Raw genomic sequence first — 22981 nt, 5'->3', positions numbered from 1 at the left:
TATAAACAATAGCAAACTAATTAAAAATCACACGTTCTAATTAACAACTATGCACAAATTAAATAATATTATATATATTTATTCTAATATTGTATTTCAATGAAATCCTATAACTTAACAAACCACTAAAAAACTTTTTGAAATAATACGAGTATATTACTCAATATAATAATTTCAAATACTCTATTAATGCCAATTTGACTGATAAAAAAGGGCCTAATAATATAACAACTGGGTACCATTTTTCTTTAAACTAACTTTTCCTCAAATCATGCAAATTAACAAACACATAACAAAAATCATATATTTTCGTTGTTTTATGAACGGGAGTACATTAAAAAAATCGAAACCAAACAATTTTAGTTCAAACAAATTTAAATGTGTTAAAAAGTTAAAAGTGATTACCATAATGTATATATATATATATATAAGTATTTTCGTTTTATTAAATTATAATTTTGTTAAAATGATAGTCCTGCCCTTTTGAAGAACTGGTATATTTCTACTTTATGTTAAAATAAAAGAAAACAAAAAGAAGAGAAGAGAACAAACTAACCCAAAATATATGCCAACAAACAGATTTTGGATGAACGCAAAAGATAATAATAGGATAACACTAATCTTCAAATAATAATAAAGAGATATAAAAGATAAAAAGAAAAGATTTCTTATAAAACTCTAGCTAAAGCAATATACTCTCCCATAGCTGCAAAACGAATAATTGGAGAGATAGAGATGGGAGGTTTGTGGTGGAAGGTAATAGCGGCATTGTCGATATTGGGCATCTCCATATCACTCTATAGGTTGTGTTCTTCATCGTGTTCGTTGCAGTATGCGAGCATCGGTGGCACAACCTTGTACGTGGTGATGTTACTTATGTTACACTTCCCAGCCACTATTCGCATCTACAAGGAACATGAGCCTCCTTTACCTGCACTACAAGAAAACATCGGGATACTGAGGGAAAAAATCGTCGGTATGTCGTCGGAATAACGCTATTCCGAGGACATACCGACGAAAAAAGTCCTCGGAAATAACTCCTCGGAAATTCATAATTCCTCGGAATTCCGTCGGAATTTTCCGACGGAATTCCGAGGAAACAAAATTCCGAGGATACTCCGAGGACACGAAGTTCGTCGGAAGGTTCCTCGGAAAATACCGAGGGAATTCCGATGGCCCAATCCTCGGAAGTTTCGACGAAATATTCCTCGGAATGTTTATCGGAAAATACCGAGGAACATTCCGAGGAACTCCTCTCCCTCGGAAAATTCCGAGGGAGTGGAGTTTCTCGGAAAATTCCGAGGAACTTTTTCCCTCAGAAAATTCCGAGGAACTTAAAGTTCGTCGGAATTTGCCGAGGGGAGAAAGTTCCTCGGAATTTTCCGAGGAACTCCATTCCCTCGGAATTTTGAAAAAATTTATTTTTTTTAAAAATTTATTTTTTTTTAAAATTAATTTTATTTTTAAAAATTAAAATTTTTAAAATTTAAAATTAAAATTGAATAAAACATAAAATAAAACATAGTAGATAATATTCAAATTTAAATAAAACATTCAGAGTTTTTGGAAAAAAAAAAAAACTACGGGTCTTGAATGTTCGGGAACGTCTCGTTCGGGTACATCCTCTTCATCATCTCCATCATCTGCTCGTTCAGCCTCTTCTGGGTCTCATAGCCCGCCTGTTGAGCTGCCATCTGAGTCTCCAACGCAGATATCCGATCATCCTTGTCCTTCAGCTGAGCCGTAAGAACTTCTGGATCAACATACGCATGTGGTGCAGAAGAAGGAGCAGCCGACCGGGAGCGACGACCCAAACCGACCAAACGTCCCTTTTTCTTTGGAACCGACTGAAATATAAATAACCAAGTTTAGATAATTTAAATTGATGATAAAATAAAAATCAAGAAATAATTAAATTGAACTTTTAAAAAAAAAAAACTTACCGATTCAACGATTTCGTTGATTCGAACCCGAGACAAGTTGGTCGAGGCCGTCGAATCGTCATCATCGGTTTGAAGCTGAGACACTTCGTCATACACCTGAGTTTGGACCAGGTCGACCACGTCCCTCACAAGACCATCATCAATCTGGCCGGTCTTCTTGTTGGTATACGCCCTTTTCATAAGGGCGAGATCATCAACTGGGTGGCCTTCATTTTCTTCCGCCTTGAAAAAAAATAAATTAGACAAACATTAGAAATTTGAAAATGCAAAAAAATAAAATTCTGAAACTTAAATAATTGAAGAAAAAGCGGTTGAGCTTACCATGCGATCCGCCAGAGTGGCAATAGATTGAGCACCCAAGTTATGCTTGTAGATGCCCTTTCCTTTACGGTCGCTCCTGCGGTTGTTGGAGTTGGTGGAAGAAGTTTCTTTCGTCTCTTCTTTATCCCAATGCGCACACAACTCCTTCCAGACCGTGTCGTTCATCGACTTTGGGACCTTTTAATTTAAAAAAAAAAAGTTTAATAATTTTAAAAATAGTGTAATAAATTAAAAATTGTTAATAAATTAAAAACTACCTTGTTTACTTCCCACTTCTTCTTCCACTCGTACATCTGCTTCCCATAGTTGTCCATAACTTTATGGACAAAATGGTGATAGATAGAGAGCGTATCATCGGCATTCCAGTTGAATTCTTGCTGAAATAGTTTAAAAATAGTTTTTAAACACAAAAATATAATAGTTTAATAATTACAAAAATCGTCGTTTTAATAAATAAAAAATAGTTTAATAATTAAAAAAATAATTTAATAATTACCAAAATAAGTTTTAATAATATTTAAAATGTCTAATAAATATAGAAATTAGTTTAATAATTACAAAAATAAGTTTTAATAATATTTAAAATGTCTAATAAATATAGAAAATAGTTTAATAATTACAAAAAATAGTTTTAATAATATAAAAAATATAATTTAAAAATTAGAATACTTACCGCAAACTGCTGAAACCACAGATGCTGCTTCTCGACAGGGAAGTGAGTGAAAGTCGGATGTCCGCTGTCGAGGGCCGAGTACATCATACGGTTGATCCATGCGCTGATCCCATTCCCGGATCGGTTGAACCTAATAAAAAAAAAATTATTAATAAAAAAATAGTTTAAATAAAAAATAGTTTAAAAAATAAAAGTTTAAATTACCATGTTTGACCATGTCCATGTGGATACTCAGTGAGATAGGGAAGATGGTCACGACCGGGCTGTCGAACCAACTCCGCAACCCTCATCACTCCCAGAGGACCGGGTGCAGCAGCGGGACCAGGAGCGGGTGCAGCAGCGGGAGCGGGAGCAGCATGAGCGAGTAATGGAGAGGGAGATGTATGGTATGAGCTGTGGGGCGAAACGGAATCCTGAACATGGCTGGAAGAACCCCGAGACTGGCTCCCCATACCACCCCGGCTACGACGCTGGCGAGGCCGGATCTGATCATCATTAGACCTGTAAATTAAAAAAAAACATATTTAAAAATTAGTTCTAATAATTTTAATTAAAAAAAACAGTTTAAATAAAAAAAGTTTTAATAAATAAAAAATAGTTTAAAAATTTTAAAAATAGTTTAAATAAATCCCAAAAACATAATAATTACGAAAAATAGTTTTAAAAATGTTTAAAATGTTAAATAATTACAAAAATAGTTTTCATAATATTAAAAATGTTTAATAAATATAGAAATTTATATTTTACATATAAAATACAAAAAAAATGTTTTTAAATATTATATAAATGATTTTTAATCTTAAAAAAAGTTTTATAGATTTTAAAAATGTTTAATAAATATATAAATGAATTTAAAATGCAAAAAATAGATTTTATATACAAAAAACGTTTTCAATATATATATATAATTTCAAATTCGATTTTTATAACCACAAAATTAATAAAAACTCTAAAAAAAAAATTCAAATCAAGTGAAATACATAATCAAACTCGATTTTACACAAATCTACCATTCACCCTAACAAAATCTATAAATCTCATTCCAAAATCATCAAATCTACTTAAAAACCATACAAATCTAACCTAAAAGAGTGGGATAGGGTTCTTACATGATTATGGGGGAGGATTAGGGGAGATTCGCCGGAAAAACGCGAGAGAGAACGGTGGAGTCGCCGGAAATCGCGAGAGGAGAGGCTCAGCGGCGCGGAGAGAAAGAGAGAAATGGGGAAGAAGATCGGGCTCGCCCTAATATTATGAGGCGTCCGACGGAAACTATCCGTCGGAATTTCCTCGGAAATATTTAATATTTCCGTCGGAATTTCCTCGGAATTCTTTGATTCAATTTTCCCGAAATATTTGGCGGCTTGGTTTACCCGGTTAAATGAAAATATTCCGACGAACAATGGTTCCTCGGAATACCCTCGGTAATCTCCGAGGAATTTCTGAGGAACCAGGGTTTGGGGTTTTTAAACATCGATTATTTTCGCCGTATTTCATTTCTTATACAATTATAATGCATACCATTGAGGATTCTTTGTATAGATGATCATAAACCATGAAATAACACAATTTCAAAAATAATTGTAAGTATTCCCTTTACCATTTATTAAAGTGTATAAGTGTTTCTCTTATGTTGTGTGGTTTTCGTTCATGCAATCGTAAAAGTGTTTGTTATTGGATAAAACACCAAAGTTCATAGTTCCAAACATCATAATCTGGTTATGACACTTAATGAAGGTTATATACGTGTTATTCAATCCGTAAAACGTTGTTTTCGATTTAAAACCCCCAGTTCCTCGGAATTTCCTCGGAATATACCGAGGAGATTCCGAGGAAATCCTTATGTTCGTCAGCATTTCCTCGGAATATACCGAGGAGATTCCGAGGAAAAAGAATCTATAATCAAATCCCCATCTCCTCGGAATTTCCTCGGAATTTTCCGAGGAAATGCCGACGAACATAAAGAGTTCCTCGGAATTTCCTCGGAATTTTCCGAGGGAATTCCGAGGAACTTGGGGTTTTCAATCGAGAAGATCTATTCCGAGGAAATTCCGAGGAAAACCTATCTGTCCTCGGAATTTCCTCGGAATTTTCCTTAAAAAAAAAAAAAAAAAAAAGGTCGACGCTAGTCTGTTTCCGAGTCGTCATCACCAGATGAATCTGAATCTGGATCTTGGTGAAACTCTCCAATCACTGGTTCATCCTCTACGTGAACGGCGGCTTCTTCTCCGAAGTCAGTTAAATCGACTACAAGGCCAACTCCACCTAAATCTTCTGCTGCACTTAAGTTGCCGGATGTGCTTGGTTGTAGTGGGTCTTCCAGCTCAGAACTTCCCTGAACTCGGCCTCTCGGGTTGAGTCTTGTAACAGTAACCCATGGATCATCTCTGTTCCTTACCCGGGGGTACTTGATATAACAAACCTGATCGGCCTGAGAAGCAAGAATGAAAGGATCATAATATTGCAGCTTCCGTCTTGAATTTACTGATGTAACACCAAATGCATCTGTTCTCACACCTCGATCTGGAGTGTTGTCGTGCCAGTCACAATAGAAAACAGTACAGCGCAATCCAACCATGCCCAAATACTTGATTTCTAAAATCTCATTTATGTGTCCGTAGTATACATCATCTCCTGATGCAGAACAAACACCAGCATCGTAAGTCGTACTCGAACGTCTCCTCTTCTGAGTTGTGAATGCATATCCTCGAGTACAAAATCTCGGATATGACTTCACAACAAAGTTTGGTCCAACGACCATCTCGCGTATCCAATCGTCAAATGTTTCACCTCTGGCCAAACCATCACTCACATAAGTAAACATCCATCCACCAAATTCTCTCTGCTTCATTTCTTCTAGTTCGTCCTCTGTGGCGTATCTATATTCTAACCGCTTTTCTGCCATGAAAATCCTTTCATATTGAAGAACATCTTCGCAGTTGGTGAGTAAATATGTTTGCAAATGACTGCGCTCCTGATCAGTAAGTCGACGGTCCTTTGGTTTTCCGCTAAGTCGTCCAACGTCTGTGAAAATGTCTGGAACCTTCCAATGATATGTTGCCCGTTCGCCTCTATCATCATGCCGAGCAGGTCTTCTGTTTTTGGTCTGAACTTCTGCTGGAAAGTAGTACTCGGCAAAGTTTGAAGTTTCTTCATTGATCATCTGTGCGACTATAGACCCTTCCACCCTACTTAAATTTTTCACCATCTTCTTCAAATGGAACATATACCGCTCATACAGATACATCCATCTATACTGCACAGGACCACCAAGTTCCAATTCTCTTACCAGGTGAATAACAAGATGCTCCATAACATCAAAAAATGAGGGAGGAAATATCTTCTCAAGGTTGCACTGAATCACAGCTATGTTAGTCTTCAAATTTTCAATACCTTCAAGAGTCACTGATCTTGTGCATAAATCGCGGAAGAAACCACTTATCCCTGCAATTGCTTCATGAACATTTCGTGGTAATAGTTCCTTGAAGGCAAACGGAAGGAGACGCTGCATCATTACATGGCAATCATGGCTTTTCAAGCCAGTAAACTTTCCTTCCTTTCTGTCGATACAGTTACGCAAATTAGATGCGTAACCGTCTGGAAATTCCACATCGTTTGAAATCCAATCAAAGAACGCATCCTTTCCCGCTGCATCAAGTCGGTATATGGGAAAAGGAGCCCTACCACTCTCATCAACATGAAGTTCTGAACGAGCACATATATCGACTAAATCCAGTCTTGACTTCAAATTATCCTTTGTTTTACCTTGAACATTAAGGATCGTGTTCATGAGATTGTCAAAAAAGTTCTTCTCGATATGCATGACATCTAAATTATGCCTTAGTAGATGATCCTCCCAGTATGGCAGATCCCAAAAAATACTTTTTTTGTGCCAGTTATGTAGGTTTCCAACACCATCTACCGGAAAATGCTCATGTCCACCGACGTCTGGCGTCCTTTCTGCACCAAAATCTCTAAGTTGTGTCTTCAAATCTTTCCCACGAATTTCCGGAGGTGGACTGTCAAACACCCTCTTGTTCTTCGTAAACAAATTCCTACTTCTACGATATGGATGATCTGGTGGTAGAAATCTCCTGTGACAGTCAAACCAACACGTTTTCCTTCCGTGTTTTAGTTGGAAAGCATCAGTGTTATCTTGACAATATGGACATGATAGCCTTCCATGCGTTGTCCATCCAGATAACATACCATATGCTGGAAAATCACTTATTGTCCACATTAGTACTGCCCGCATTTGAAAGTTTTCTTTATACGAAACATCGTATGTTTCAGCACCTTGAGTCCATAGTTGTTGCAACTCATATATTAGTGGCTGAAGAAACACATCAAGTGATCTCTTAGGATGCTCTGGTCCGGGAACGAGAATCGAGAGAAACAAAAACTCTCGTCGCAAGCACAAGTTTGGGGGTAGGTTGTATGGTGTAAGAATGACTGGCCATAGAGAATACTGTCTTCCACTCTTGCCAAACGGGCTGAAACCATCAGTACATAATCCAAGGTAGACATTTCTTCTCTCATACGCAAAGTCGGGATACTTTGATTGGAAATGCTTCCACGCTTTTGCATCTGAAGGATGTCTGATCTCACCATCTGTTGAGTGCTCCGCATGCCATCTCATTGGTTGCGCTGTGCGTTCAGACAGATACAGCCTCTGCAACCTTTCCGTCAAAGGCAAATACCACATCCTTTTATATGGTACTGGAACTCTTCCACTCGTATCTTTATAACGAGGCTTCCCACAAAATTTGCATGAAACCCGCTGTTCATCCGCCCTCCAATAAATCATGCAGTTGTCTCTGCATACATCTATTACCTGATACGATAAACCAAGACCAGCTACGAGTTTCTGAACCTCGTAGTATGAGCCAGGAGCTACATTATCTTCGGGTAGAATACCTTTTACATAATCAGCAATCGCATCCACACAGTCTTCAGCCAAATTATAATCCGTCTTAATGCCCATCAATCTTGTAGCAGATGATAAAGCTGAATGACCATCTCTGCAACCTTCGTACAATGGTTGCTTTCCAGCATCCAACATATCATAAAATCTCCTAGCTTCGGCATTGGGTAAATCTTCCCCTCTAAAATGATCATTTACCATCTGCTCAGTACCTACACCGTAATCTACATCCGTTCTAATTGGATCTTCTAATCTAACCGCTGGCTGAGGTTCGCTAGTACTACCAAGTTCATAATCAGTTTCTCCATGATGATACCAAATTTTGTAACTTCGTGTAAACCCACTCAAATATAAATGAGTCCAAACATCCCATTCTTTAATAACTTTTTTATTTTTACAATTAGAGCAAGGACATCTTAACATACCTGTTTTTGCTTCCGGTTGTCGGTGAACTAACCCCATGAATTCGGTTATACCTTGTTGGTATTCTTCCGTAAGCAATCTCGTGTTCGGATCCAAATGAGGTCGATCGATCCAAGAACGAAAATAATTTGAAGAAGACATGTTTTTTATGAATCAAATTCGTGTGTAAAGAAAGTGAGAGGGAGGATGAAGATATGGTGTGAATGAAGAGGAAGAGGGGTGCTTGTATTTATAGTTGAAATCCTGCCGACGGTCCGAGGAAATTCCGACGGAATTCCGATGCAAACGGCTAGTTCGTCGGAATTTCCTCGGAATTTTTAAAATCCCCCCAACGGCTCTCCAACGGCTCTCTAACGTCTATAATATTTCCTCGGAATTCATCGGTTTTTTCCGAGGAATACTAGTTTCCTCGGTATTCCGTCGGAATATTCCGACGAAATGAATTTTCCTCGGAATTCCGTCGGAATATTCCGACGGAATTCCGAGGAAGCAAAATTTTGTGTTTCCTCGGAATTGCCTCGGAAATGCCTCGGTATATTCCGAGGAATTCATTTTCCGTCGGAACGTCCGTCAGAATACCGCTGTTTTCTTGTAGTGCTGCTACACGAACCCTCCTCTCTCTCATTCCCATGACAGCCATTTATTACATATCTTTCAATTACCCAACTGTCGATGTCTTGGTATACATCTACTCCATGTTCGCTTTCGGGTTTGCCATGTTCCAGCTCAATTCTCCCATGCAGTTTCAACATGCACGCTGCACCTTGATCTTTGTATTTTATATAGGTTTCTTCGGCTGCCTGATTGGTCAATTTTGTAGTACTGTCTCGTGTCCCGTTGCGGCTTTTCTTTTCTAGAGTTATTTCCATGCCAAGGCTCTCTCTATGGTTAATGGCTTCTATGTTGAATCAAACTTAGAACCGTAACTCAACGATCTCAGACTCAAGGTTTATTAAGAACTCGAAACTCTTTATTATAAACCTCACTCAATGCTTTAGAAAATAACTCAAAACTAAAGCTCACACAACTCTTAAGTTATGCAACACTCTTGCATATCCTTATATATAAAACTAAGTTCCTAAACTCATTAGGATAACACTTTAGTAGATAACTCTTAATCATATTTATCTTTTCTATTCCTAAACTCATTAGGAAAGAGGTAGCTTATTTCCCAAGCTACTTCAAGTTCACTTCAACATTCACCCCCTTGATCTTGAAGTCTCCATTTGAAACATCTTGAACTCCTATGAGATCTCTCATCTCTTTGAACTTCAGCCTTCCAAGTGCCTTAGTGAGAATATCAGCTTTCTGCATTGCTCCCGCTATGTGCTCCACGCTTACCATGTTCTTCTCAACACATTCTCTAATAAAATGAAACCTTGTGTGTATGTGTTTTCTACGTCCGTGGAACACAGGGTTCTTAGTCAAGGCTATGGCGGATTTGTTGTCAATCCGTATTGTTACTCTGTCACACGCACGCTTGAAGATTTCACCAAACAATTCCTGTAGCCATATGGCTTGTTTTGCTGTCTCTGTCGCTGCCATAAACTCGGCTTCACAGGATGATAAAGCTACAATTTCTTGCTTCTGAGAACACCATGTAATAGGGTTGCCGTTAAGATAAAAGATATGACCGGTTGTGCTCTTGCCATCATCTGGATCAATGTTGTAGCTACTATCACTATAACCAATCAGACCTTCTTGCGACCCTGATCCATAAATAAGACCGTATGCTAGACTGCCTTGTAGATATCTGAGGACTTGTTTCAATGCAGCCTTGTGTGATTCTTTAGGATCATGCATATATCGACTTAAAACGCCAACACTATAAGCTAGGTCAGGCCTTGTATGTATTAGATAACTCAGACAGCCAATGTTACGTCGAAAATCCTTCTCATCGACGCTTCTCTCATCTTTTGACCGACAAAGCCTCAGACCTGCATCCATCGGGATGTGTACTGCGTTGCATCCCATCATTCCTGCTTCTTCAAGAATCTTAGTCGCATACCGTTCTTGGCTTAGTATTATACACCCTTCTCGCTGAATCACTTCAATTCCTAGATAGTAGCTTAACTTGCCAAGATCACTCATCTCAAACCGTGTTGCCATTTCCCTCTTAAACTCTCTTATCATCTCCAAGCTCGACCCTGTCACAAGCAAGTCGTCAACGTAGACGGCCACAATCAAGATATGTCCTTGTCTCTCCTTTCGGTAGAGAGAAGGTTCTTTTAAACACCTTTCAAACTTCAAATCTCGCAGGACTGCATTAAGTTTTTCGTTCCAAGCCCTTGGTGCTTGTCTTAAACCATAGAGTGCCTTTCTTAACTTATAAACCTTTGTTTCACTTCCTTTGATCATGTAGCCTTCAGGCTGAGAGACGTAAACTTCTTCCTTCAATTCACCGTGCAAGAACGCGGTTTTAACATCCAGGTGATGTAACTCCCACCCCCGGGACGCAGCAATACCTATGATCAATCTTACTGTCTCAATACGGGCAACAGGAGCGAAAACCTCATCAAAATCCACACCGTGCTTCTGAATGTATCCTTTAGCCACAAGTCTTGCTTTATATTTGTGTATGGAGCCATCAGAGTTCTTCTTGACTTTGAAAACCCACTTTAAACCAATTGCTTTGCAGTTCCGAGGAAGATCAACCAAAGTCCATGTATTGTTTTTCTCAATAGACTTGATTTCATCATCGCATGCGTCTCTCCATACCTTTAACCCCCTTGCTTCCTCATAGCTCCATGGTTCTTCATTTGCAAGTAACAGAAGATGCTCAACTTCGATCTCACATAACAACTCATACTCGTCGTCATCTTCACATATCAACTCGTAGTCTTCTAAGTAACTTGGCAACTTCGACACACGTGAAGATCTTCTCAATGCAACAGGTGATTCTTCCTCAGAATCTTCTTCACCTTTGGTTTCACTATCACTGTGTTTGTCGTCTGGTGTGTCTACTTCCGTCTTAACGCTTGAGGTCTCGATATCTCTGAGACCAAAATCTACTACATAAGATTCTGTACTTGTTTCTTTGACCTCTGTCTCAGTCCACTTCCAACTCTGGTTTTCATCGAACACTTCATCCCGGCTCACCACTATTTTCCGAGTTGCTGGATCAAGAAGCCTGTAGGCTTTCGACCCAGGCTCTGTTCCTAGATGAACAAGTGCTCGTGATCTATCTTCTAACTTCCTCAAGTGTGGTTTTGTGATCTTTACGTAACCAACACACCCAAATACCCTCAAGTGCTCGATGTTAGGCCTTTTCTTCTTAAAGCTTTCGTAAGGAGTCTTTAACACAAGAGTCCTTGTTGCGATTCGATTGATTAAATAAGTTGAATGCCTTACTGCTTCTCCCCATAGCCAATTTGGAACCTCCATATGTTTTAATATACTCCGAGTCATCTCAAGAAGTGTTCTGTTTCTCCTCTCCACCACTCCGTTCTGTTGTGGTGAGTATGGTGCTGTCAAGTGCCGCTTGATTCCTGACTCACTACAATCTTGAAACTCTTGAGAGTTGAATTCTCCTCCCCTGTCGCTTCGGAATGTTTTTATTGAAGAACATGTTTCTTGTTCAATCATTACTTTAAAACGTTTAAACTTTATGAAGGCTTCGCTCTTCTCTTTCATAAGTATAGTCCACATATATCTAGAGCAATCTTCGATTAGGACGAACACATACCTATTGTTTCCAGCTGTAGGTGGCGTAATAGGACCGCATAGATCGCCGTGTATTAGTTCCAGTATGTTTGAAGCTCGGAAGAAGCTTGCTTGTGGGAATGACTTTCTGACTTGCTTGCTCCTCAAGCAAGAAGCGCATGTCTCCTTCTCTACTTCAAACTTTGGCATGCCAGCGACCAGACTTTTCTTGATCATCAACTTTAGGTTGTCTAGTCCGACATGACCTAGTCGCGCGTGCCACTTTGAAGAATCCCTAAGGTGTATTAGTTGCAGGCATCTCGTATTTTCAACTTCCATAACCACCTTGTAAAGTCTGTTACGTGCTCTTTTAGCTTTTACCAGTAGCTGATCATCACGATCATATAGATATAAGTAATCTTCCTTCATCCTAATCTCACATCCAGACTCAGTGGCCTGCCCCAGGCTTATAATATTACTCCGGAGATCAGGAATAAAGTAAACGTCTGATAGTATCTTCCGTTCTCCACTCCCTGTTAAGAAAAGTATCGATCCCTTTCCTTTGATGTCTATACGAGAATCATCACCAAACTTAACTTTTCCTGTTACTCTCTCATCAAGCTTTGTAAAGAAGTTAAGGTTTCCCGTCATATGGTTACTAGCTCCGTTGTCTAGATACCACAAATTGTCTCTATCTGACCCGTCAACTAGCCTGCTAGGCATGACATTACGTTCGTTTAGATACAGAACCTCGTGCATCATCAACTCATCTGCCTCTTGAGTAGCTCCTTCCTCATTCTCTTGAGTTTCTTGTAGTTTAAGCAGTCTGTCTGGACAGTTCATCGCAAAATGTCCCATCTTGTCACATCTGAAGCAAACAACCTTAGAAGCATCTCTCTCTTGTTTAAAGTAACCACCACCGTTTTGTTGATAATAACCTCCGTTCTGTTGATAATAGCCTCCGTTTTGATAGTTGTTTCGCCCTCGACCTCTTCCTCTTCCTCCATACCGTCCTCCTCCTCTGCCTCTACCTCTACCTGAATCATATCTTTCTCCGTTCTGCTGCTGATCTGCATTAGTGTACATCAGTTTGTTTTGACTTTGATCCTCAACTTTCTCTTCTTCATCATCACAAATCCTTTCTTCGTAAGCTTTCATTCTGCCTACGATATCTTCAAAGCCTGTCTTGTTGAGATCAAGGACTTGCTCAAGTGCAGCTGTTATGTGAATGTACTTCTTTCGAGGTAGGCTATTAAGAAATTTTTTAACAAGTTTCGGCTCTTCAATGATTTCTCCTAGAGATGCTGACTTGCTTGCTAGCTCCGAGAGTTTTCCGACGAAGGTATCAATTGAATCAGACTCTTTCATCTTTAACCGGTCGAAGTCAGCTGTTAAAGTTTGTAGACGAGCTTCTTTCACACGATCAGCTCCCATATGTCTCATCTTTATTGCTTCCCAGACCTCTTTCGCGCCTTCAAGATTGCCGACTTGTAATATTAAGGACTCCGGTATGGATTGGAATAGTAGAGCTCTTGCCATATCATTCTTCTCTCCATCTTCCTCTCCTGGATCAATGGCCTCCCAGACCTTATGAACCTTTATTGCCGCCTTCATGCGCATTACCCACACAGTATAATTGGTGTCGCTAAGCATAGGACACTTTATAGATGATGAACCACCATTCTTTGCGGTGCTTGGCGTTGCCACAACAATATCACTCATGTTGTAAATTTGTTTGAATCAATGGAAGCTCTGATACCACGTGTTGAATCAAACTTAGAACCGTAACTCAACGATCTCAGACTCAAGGTTTATTAAGAACTCGAAACTCTTTATTATAAACCTCACTCAATGCTTTAGAAAATAACTCAAAACTAAAGCTCACACAACTCTTAAGTTATGCAACACTCTTGCATATCCTTATATATAAAACTAAGTTCCTAAACTCATTAGGATAACACTTTAGTAGATAACTCTTAATCATATTTATCTTTTCTATTCCTAAACTCATTAGGAAAGAGGTAGCTTATTTCCCAAGCTACTTCAAGTTCACTTCAACATTCTATATATAATATTTTAGTTTTTTTTTGTTAAGAATAATATTTTAGTTTTCTGAGGGTTTAATTTATATCGATGTATTTTCCTTATTTGTTTATGATACGTCGTATCTACTTTTATCCGATGATGTATAATATTCAGAGATAATATATACGTGTTACCACGAAACCTAGCTGTCTTGTTAGACTACTATATTGAATGATATATTATGTGTTGTCATCATGCACGTACGCTAAGCAGTCATAGGATAAACAGTATTGAAGTTAATGTGTTTATAATAAAAAGAAAACCTCTATCAACCAAATCTTGAAATTACCTAGTGGCTCTATATTGATTAATCTACATGTGTAAAAGTATTTGATAAAATTATCAGTTTTATTGTCACATTGTTATATAAATTTAGTTTCACTAGGTAGTAAGAAATTTGTAAGAAAAAAATATTCCGTATACAACTATCTGCCACTAAGGTTATCATAAGCATACTGGCTCAAAAAGAATAACAATTAAAGTGGATATAGCAAAGGTTTTTGATACCTTATCTTGGAGCTTTATGTTCTCTTGCCTACAAGGTCTTAATTTGCCTCCTATGTTTCTCTCTTGGCTGAAGGCATGTATTTGCACACTGTAGGCTACAACGGTTTTGTCAACGGCTACTTCAAGGGCTCTCGGGGTTTAAGGCAAGGTAATCCACTCTCTCCGTATCTTTTCGTGATCGCAATGAATGTTCTTTCCCTAATGCTGAATCAAGCGGTTCAAGATATGAAGTTTAACTACCATCCCACCTGCCATAACTCAAAGCTAACACACATGTGCTTTGCTGATGACTTACTGATATTTATTGATGGGTCAATTACCTATGTCCAAGCTGTTCTTCAGGTGCTCCGAGAATTCGAGCTTAGATCAGGTCTCGCTGTGAGTGTTCAAAAATCCTCATTCTTCGCATCTGGCCTTACTACCTTCGAGACTGATCTGATACAGTTCTCAACTGGCATGCCTATGGGTACCCTGCCTGTCTGTTATCTTGGTGTCCCATTGTGTACTAGAAAGCTAACGCTCTTAAACTGTGAAGGTTTACTTCAGCAGATTAAAAGCAGATTATCCTCATGGAGTGCCAAATCACTCTCTTTCGCTGGCAGGCTGCTGCTTATCAAAACAATCATCACAGGCATAACCACTTTCTGGTGTACAACGTTCATCCTTCCTCAAGCATGTGTAAAACGCATAAATTCTCTATGTGGTGTCTTCCTCTGGAAAGGTGATATTGAGGAGCACTACGCAGCACGAGCCTCTTGGGAGGTTGTCACAAAGCCGAAGCAGGAAAGAGGCCTTGGGATTAAGAATCTTTCGATATGGAACAAAGCATGCTGCCTTAGGTTGATCTGGCTACTTTTCTTTCAGGCAGACTCAGTTTGGGTTGCTTGGTTCAAGGAGGAAGTTCTGGATGGATGTCTCAACAATCTCTGGACTACGGTTCCACATAGACGCTACTCTTGGCAGGTCAATAAGCTTCTTAAACTGAGCTCCTCTATCTTCAATTGGGTTAAGCTCTGTGTCCAAAATGGTCTCTCTTGTCGGTTCTGGAGTGACAACTGGTCCCCTTACGGCTTTATGAGGTCTTATCTTAGCATCAGCTCCAACTCAACTATGGGGATCGCAGCACAAGCAACTTTAGCATCCCTTCATCATAACAACAACTGGCGGATTCCCCCTGCAAGATCAGAAGCTCTTGTCAATGTCCACGCCTTATTGACCACCATCGAACTAAACAATAATGAGGATTTTTATGAATGGGAAATTGATGGAAAAGTTTGCTCAAAATATAACACATGCATAGTATATGGAAAGCTTTGTGTTGCAGGAACCCATGTACCTTGGTATCACTCAGTTTGGAACAAGTGTAGGATTCCCAGACACAGCTTTCTGGTGTGGTTATTTGTCTTGAATCGTAGCCCTACAAAGGATAGGATCTTAGGATGGGGTTTCCAAATAAGTCCAACTTGCGTTCTCTGTAACTTGTATGTAGAAAGCCGCGATCACTTGTTCTTCTCCTGCGATTTCTCATGGAATCTATGAGAAACATTGGCGCATCGTTGTGGGATCCAACCTGAGAGATCATGGGACTGTGTCATGTTACAGCTACAATCAGTGAGTAGGCGATCAACAAAGGAAATTTTACTTAGACTGTACTGGCAAGGATGTATTTACTGGGCTTGGTCAGAACGGAATGCAAGAATCCACAAACAGGCCTACCGTTCGTCGGATTCGATCATACGCCTCATGGACCGGCAGATCAAAGACAGAATACTCTCCTTTAGAGGCATAAACCTTGAAACTTCCTCCAGACTCATGCAGCAGTGGCTCATCTAAGGCAAATCTCCACTGGCTATGTTCGCATCCGTATGCAATATCGCTATGTTTCTCCGTGATGATCGCCGAAGAAGACCACCCAACTTCATCTTCTAATCTTGGGCTTCTAATGGTCTCTACGGTCTTAATTGTGAGTTAAAAAACATAACTGGGCTGTAATGGGCTCTAACAAACCATGGTTTATTGCTTGTATTTTTTATTTTCTTTCTGCAATTTTAATATGAAAGCTAAATTCCAAAAAAAGAAAAAAAAATGTCTGCCAGGCTGTCACCGGACACTAGAAATATTTTTTTTTTAACGCTGGATAATTATGCTATTACAAACTATGAGAAATATTACAGACGATTCTACAGCCGATAATTTTACATACCTTATTAGGATTCACTTCTAATTGTATCACCTGAGCCGCCCTATCGAATCTATGCTTGAACGTAGTTCTTGTACCATGCTGCAGATCTCTTGTAAGTCTTTTCTCCATTAATTCGCATAATTTCGCCTTCTCCGAGACACCAGAAAGATTAGAAAATAAGTTTCGTCAGTTTTTATCTGAAGACCGTTATTGTTCAGATCCAACCCTCTCGTCTAACCGGTAAACCTAACCACTGGTGGCTAATCACGTCTTGGTTTAATGATAAAGTTAGCTAATTATTATGATTATGAACCTAGCAAAATTTAGAAAAAATCAAAAAACCTGACACTTTTGTTAAATCGTTCATGGATTAATGTTGATCAAAATTCCTAGTTTATATTATATTACAGAATGAGTAAAATGTGTTATTTATATTCTTTCAGATTTCGGTTAAGACAATGTGATGAAATCAACCATGCCTTTAAACTTGTGATGGAACAAGGTTTGAGGCCGTTGACATTTAACTCCGTCACGTTAGTGGTGCCTGACTGCTCGCTAATAAACCCAGCCGTTAGAAAACGTCGTCAATACCTCGTCGTCCTCTTCCTGAATCAATTGGTGCTCGCATCGCGTGATTCGTCCCGATGAAGTGCCGATCCGTCGCGTGCTTATGGTCTCGAGCGCCACCATCCCATCGAGTCACCGCCACAGCCGCTCTGACCAATCCTCCGACTCTGTACACCGGCGGATCCGATGGATCCATCATCTGGTGGAGCATCTCTTCCTCCGAGTCCAATTCGGTAACTCAATCGTTCGGTTTAACTGATTCCCAGATTCCAGCATTCATAATGATAAATTTATAATCTTATTGTTTGTTATCCATCAGGAGGTTAAGCCGATTGCTATGCTGTGTGGCCATTCCGCACCTATAGCAGATCTCGCTGTTTGTGACCCTACCACTGTTTCAGAGAATGGAGTTACAGCAGCAGATTCTGTTAAAGAGGATCCATTTGTTAACTGTAGTGCATTGATCAGTGCTTGTACTGATGGTGTGCTCTGCGTATGGAGCAGAAGTAGTGGACACTGTAGACGACGAAGAAAGCTACCTCCTTGGGTTGGAAGCCCGTCTATTTTGTGCACTTTGCCGTCAGAACCTAGATATGTTTGTGTTGGGTGTTCATATATCGAGAGCCATTCCTTAGATACTGTTGATGGGGCTGAGTCTTTGTCAGATACTGATGCTCAGAACAGAAGACCGTCGAGATGCACTGTAGTTGTTGTGGATACTTATACTCTTACTATTGTTCATACTGTTTTCCATGGGAATTTATCTATTGGGCATTTGAAGTTCATGGGTGTGGTTCAGTTGGAGGAGCAGGAGTCGTTGCTCATGGCAGATTCATCTGGTAGGCTGCAACTGGTTCCAGTGTCAGATAACGTTGACAAGGGTGAAGATGTATCTGAATCGAGCAAAAGCTCCATGAGAAACTGGTTGAATGAAGGGGAAATAGCTATATCAGTAATAACCCGAGGGAATCTTGTTGCTCTTTTTTTAAAGAATAGAGGTGTCTTTTGGTTGTTGAATCGCGGGGAGGCAATAGGAGAGATATCTTTTGTTGACGACTCGCCTTGTTCGGATTTTAATTTCAAAGAAGCAATGTGGCTATACTCTAGTACATCAGCATCCGAAGGCGATGAAAATGATATAGTTTCTGAAACTTTTGCGCTGTTGGATGATAGTGGTTCTGCTGTGTTGTTTGACATGTCGTATATAGATGGAGAATTTACATATAAGAAAAATGGTGAGGTTGTTACTGCTTCTGATCAGCATTCAGAGAAATCATCGTTTTGTTTTGTGCAGTTGAGGCAGTCTCTTCTTCGCGTGGAGTCTAGCTGTTGTGGTACTGAACAACCTTTTCAGTGGTGGCCTCATATAACTGTTTGGTCACTAAGCCTAAGAAATGGTGATGAAAAAGAGTTTCGGCTGCAGTGCAAAATGCTTGGAGAAGGATCGTATTTTGATGATTGGATTTCGAGTTCTGGTGTAGATCTTAAAGGCTCTACCGAAAATGATTTAGGAAGCTCTGTTAGTGACAGTGGGCAGTGCGTGTCATCGTCCATGGTTATTTCTGAGAATATGTATGTCCCTTATGCTGTTGTCCATGGTTTCTTTAGCGGTGAAATAGAAATTGCAAAGTTTGATTTTCTTCAAGGACTTGATTCACCTGCTTCAAGCCCGAGATCAGACACTGATCCACTCGTATCTAAACAGCATCTCTTGGGACATACAGGACCTGTTCTGTGCTTAGCAGCACATCGAATGCTTGGGGCTGCAAACGGACGTAGTCCTTCTCATGTTTTGATATCAGGAAGTATGGACTGCACCATCCGCATCTGGGATCTCGAAAGCGGCAATGTAGTCATGATCATGCACCACCATGTTGCTCCAGTGCGCCAAATCATTCTTGCACCCGCTCGGACAGAACACCCATGGAGTGATTGCTTTCTTTCTGTTGGGGATGATTCATGTGTTGCTCTTTCTTCTCTTGAGACTTTGCGTGTCGAAAGGATGTTTCCCGGACACCCAAACTATCCTGAAAAGGTCGTTTGGGATGGTACAAGAGGCTATATTGCATGTCTGTTCCGCTCCCTTTCTAGGAAATCAGATCCTATTGATGTTTTATACATTTGGGATGTAAAGACAGGGGCTCGAGAACGTGTCCTCCGTGGGGCAGCGTCACATTCTATGTTTGATCATTTTTGTGCAGGCATCAGTGAGAAATCTTATTCCGGATCTGTCTTAAATGGAAATACGTCAGTTTCCTCTTTACTTTTCCCAGCAGACGAAGAGAAGAAACCATTTTACTTAAAGAACTACGAGAGAATAGCCTCTTTGCCAACATCGAAGCCAAGTGCTTCACAGGAAAAGACTAGAGAAGAGAGTTCTAGTGCTTCCTCTCTTTCCCAAACCATGAGATACCCTCCCATCAAATGCGCTTGCCCGTTCCCTGGAATCTCTACGCTTATTTTCGATCTCTCGTCATTAGCAGTTTATTGCCAAGCACATGAGAACTCAGATATGCGTAAGATGCTAGGGGAAAGTAGTGGTAAGCCGACTGCTCAACAGAAGACTTCAAACAACCAGTCTCCTGTCCAGGAGACTGTAGATAACCCTGCAGAAATTTCTCCCATGGACAAGGCAATTGGGGAATATCTAATTCGATTTAGTTTATCCTTTCTACATATGTGGGGTATAGATACTGAACCCCTAATGCATGATCAAACGCTAACAACACATCTAAAGCTAAAAAGACCAGAGCAGTTTCAGTTGTAGCCTATATTGTTCTGCAGGGATGCGTTGACGCTGACCCTTAGGGTTTTTCGAAGGGACAAAAGGGTCACTGACATAGTTAGCATTCCCAAAGGGTTTGAATGCAATCACGATCTGATGACGAGTATTCGTCATGTGAACGGGCCCATTCGCATGTACACAACCTCTCTTTAGTCTTCAGTGTCTCAATGATCCTACTATTTAAGAAGATTTCAAAGAACTAAATCTTCCAGCAGCAGAAGTCATCCTCGGAGTTCTCTGCGTTGAGGAGTCATGTGTGATGGTCTGTCGCTTGCTCAGTGCATGATAGAGCCTGTCTCTCACTCCACTGCCGCCAGCTAGCAGGTACTGCACGCAGCTCCCACCTCTCTTGTGCAAAGGTCTTCTGATCCTTCATATTTTCGCTCTCTCGCATGTCAAAACTATAATTCCGTTTTTGTCTATTGCAGCAAGCCTTGGCAGCGTTCTACCACTAGAATCTGGCGAGAAATGATCCCGATGTGTGAAGCCACCATTACCCAGGGAGTGTTTCTCTTCGGCATATTTCCACCTATAGTATGTTGATTGGAGATGACCTTGTTTTCTATTTAGAATATCCCTGTTGTCCTTATGTTTTTCTAGTTGTAGTTTTAGTGACCTTCTGGTCAAATAAAGAAGCGAACAGAGTCCACAGTATGGGCTGGATGCTCCTGCTCTATTATTCCACCACACTGCTTCTTTTGCAATACCTCTTCCATTATGCAGTGATTTCCGCATCAGAAAGCACCCAAACTGCCACAACTGGTGAGATCCTCTCTCTGAAATCTGTCTGCATGAACCTGAAGCTCTCAGCTCAGAAGAAGAACGTCCCACAACGGAGGACTCTGAGCATATCCATGAAGCTCCTCGGCTCTTCTCAGGCTGAGATAGTCAGAACTACTCTCCTGCTTGAATCCTTGGAAATGCAAGATCTGGATTGCGACCTCTATGCGTATGGGGGAACAAGTCAGGACGCGATGGCGGCTCACATCATTGTGGCGGCTGCATTATCAATATGGTATCCAAGCCTTGTAAAACCTGGTCTAGCCATGCTGGTCGTCCACAAGTTGTTGAACCTGGTTATGGCCATGAGTGAGAAATACAGCTCTACTGCTGCTGAGCTTCTCTCAGAAGGAATGGAAACTACATGGAAGCTGTTGATTGGACCTGACATCCCTCGGATAGTTTCAGACATATTTTTCCAGATAGAGTGCGTCAGTTCCTCGGCCAGAGCACATCAAGCTGTACTATCATCGTCTATAAAGGAGACTCTGGTCGAGGTTCTTCTTCCGAGTTTAGCCATGGCAGATGTCACTGGGTTTCTAAGCATGATAGAGAGCCAAATATGGTCCACAGCTTCTGACTCTCCTGTTCATGTAGTATCTCTCAGAACTCTCATCAGAATAATCCGTGCTTCTCCCAGAAATCTGGTGCTGCATCTTGAAAAGGTGTGTAGCATCTCCTTTTACATTCAAATGTGTGTCTGTAGAGAGATTTGAATAACAGTTGGGAGAAGCTTGCAGGTAGTTAATTTTGTTCTTCAAACGATGGACCCAAGCAACACCGTTATGCGCAAAACTTGCCTGCAAACCTCAATGGCTGCCTTGAGAGAAGTTGTGCGCGTGTTTCCGATGGTGATCCTAAACGATTCATCAACAAGGTTAGCAATTGGTGATGCTATCACGGAGATCAACGGTGCCAGTATCCGCATATATGACATGCAAAGGTACAAAACCTTACAAGCTTTGGTTTCTCGTCTCACCATCTTTATCTCGTTTTCTTAGTTGTTGTGTGTGATTCCCGTTGCAGTATGACAAAAATAAGGGTTTTAGATGCGAGTGGACCTCCGGGTCTTCCAAATTTGCTTAGAGGCGCTTCAGAATCTGCGGTAACAACAGCTATCTCAGCTCTCAGCTTTTCACCTGATGGAGAGGTATAAATTATTAAGAGAAAATTGCAACTTTTTAGAATGTTGAGATCACTAAGAGGATAAAACCTCTTTGAATTGTAGGGATTGGTTGCGTTTTCGGAAAACGGTTTGATGATCAGATGGTGGTCACTAGGATCGGTTTGGTGGGAGAAGCTAAGCCGAAGCCTCACACCTGTCCAATGCACAAAACTGATATTCATGCATCCATGGGATGGGTTCTCCTCTAACTCTTCTCGGACAAGTGTGATCTCAAGTATCACAAGCCATGATGAAGAAACTCCTCTTCAGGTAATTCATATTATTGTCAAAACTCAATAATCACTGGCTCACTGCTATAAATCTGTATTAAGCTGATATTTATTCTTCTCGGGTATGACTCGAACAGGAAACCTCAAAGAACATAAGCCACGCAGAGCGGCTAAAGCAGCTAGTTCAACATCTTGATCTCTCCTATCGACTCGTATGGGCAAATGAACGCAAAGTAGTTCTAACAAGACACAGTGTTGAGTTGGGCACTTGCCTTTTGTAACTGCCAATGTAAAAATTTGGACAATGTTATATCCATGTCTCTCTCTCATTTTTGCTCGAGATTTTTTTTCTCTTTTTTTTTTTTTTTTTTGCAGCTTTTCAAGAATAGCTAAGCATATTGATTTCATGTTTTAGGTTTTTAGGAGGCTATCATGAGAACGTATTTTGTGTGTGAAAACGAGAATGCCTTTTTCCTGTTTGTATATGAAAACAAATATTGAAATAAACCCGGAAAAGTTAGTGAATGTTTTTTACAACAAATAACTAAATTAATTTTAGAAAATGGTCAACCATTTCTTTTTGTTGATAAAGAAATGGTCAACCATACTAGCGGATTACAGTTCGCATGAACATTGAGTGGAAAACTCTAAGCACACCATGATAGATTGTTCGTTTCTGTGTGTGTTTGCACGTGGTGGAACCTGAGTAATAGCAAAGACGTTGACAAATATCTTACATTTTTGAAATTCATGT

At 40.1% G+C, this 22981-nt stretch overlaps 1 non-coding gene across 1 annotated transcript; it reads left to right on the top strand.

Annotated features, from left to right (window-relative positions):
• The first annotated feature begins 17129 nt into the window (after positions 1 to 17129).
• Positions 17130 to 22734, top strand: LOC106422385. The gene is made up of 10 exons (XR_007316430.1): positions 17130 to 17500; positions 17587 to 20031; positions 20072 to 20161; positions 20271 to 20376; positions 20481 to 20533; positions 20659 to 21497; positions 21573 to 21775; positions 21859 to 21982; positions 22061 to 22267; positions 22365 to 22734. It is a non-coding gene; the product is annotated as an uncharacterized LOC106422385 (transcript).
• Positions 22735 to 22981: the final 247 nt, after the last annotated feature.

The sequence above is a fragment of the Brassica napus genome, chromosome A9 (assembly GCF_020379485.1).
Source record: "Brassica napus cultivar Da-Ae chromosome A9, Da-Ae, whole genome shotgun sequence".
In the NCBI taxonomy this organism is placed as follows: domain Eukaryota; kingdom Viridiplantae; phylum Streptophyta; class Magnoliopsida; order Brassicales; family Brassicaceae; genus Brassica; species Brassica napus.
The sequence above is the reverse complement of the archived record's forward strand: the minus strand, read 5'-3'. Positions and strand labels throughout refer to the sequence as shown.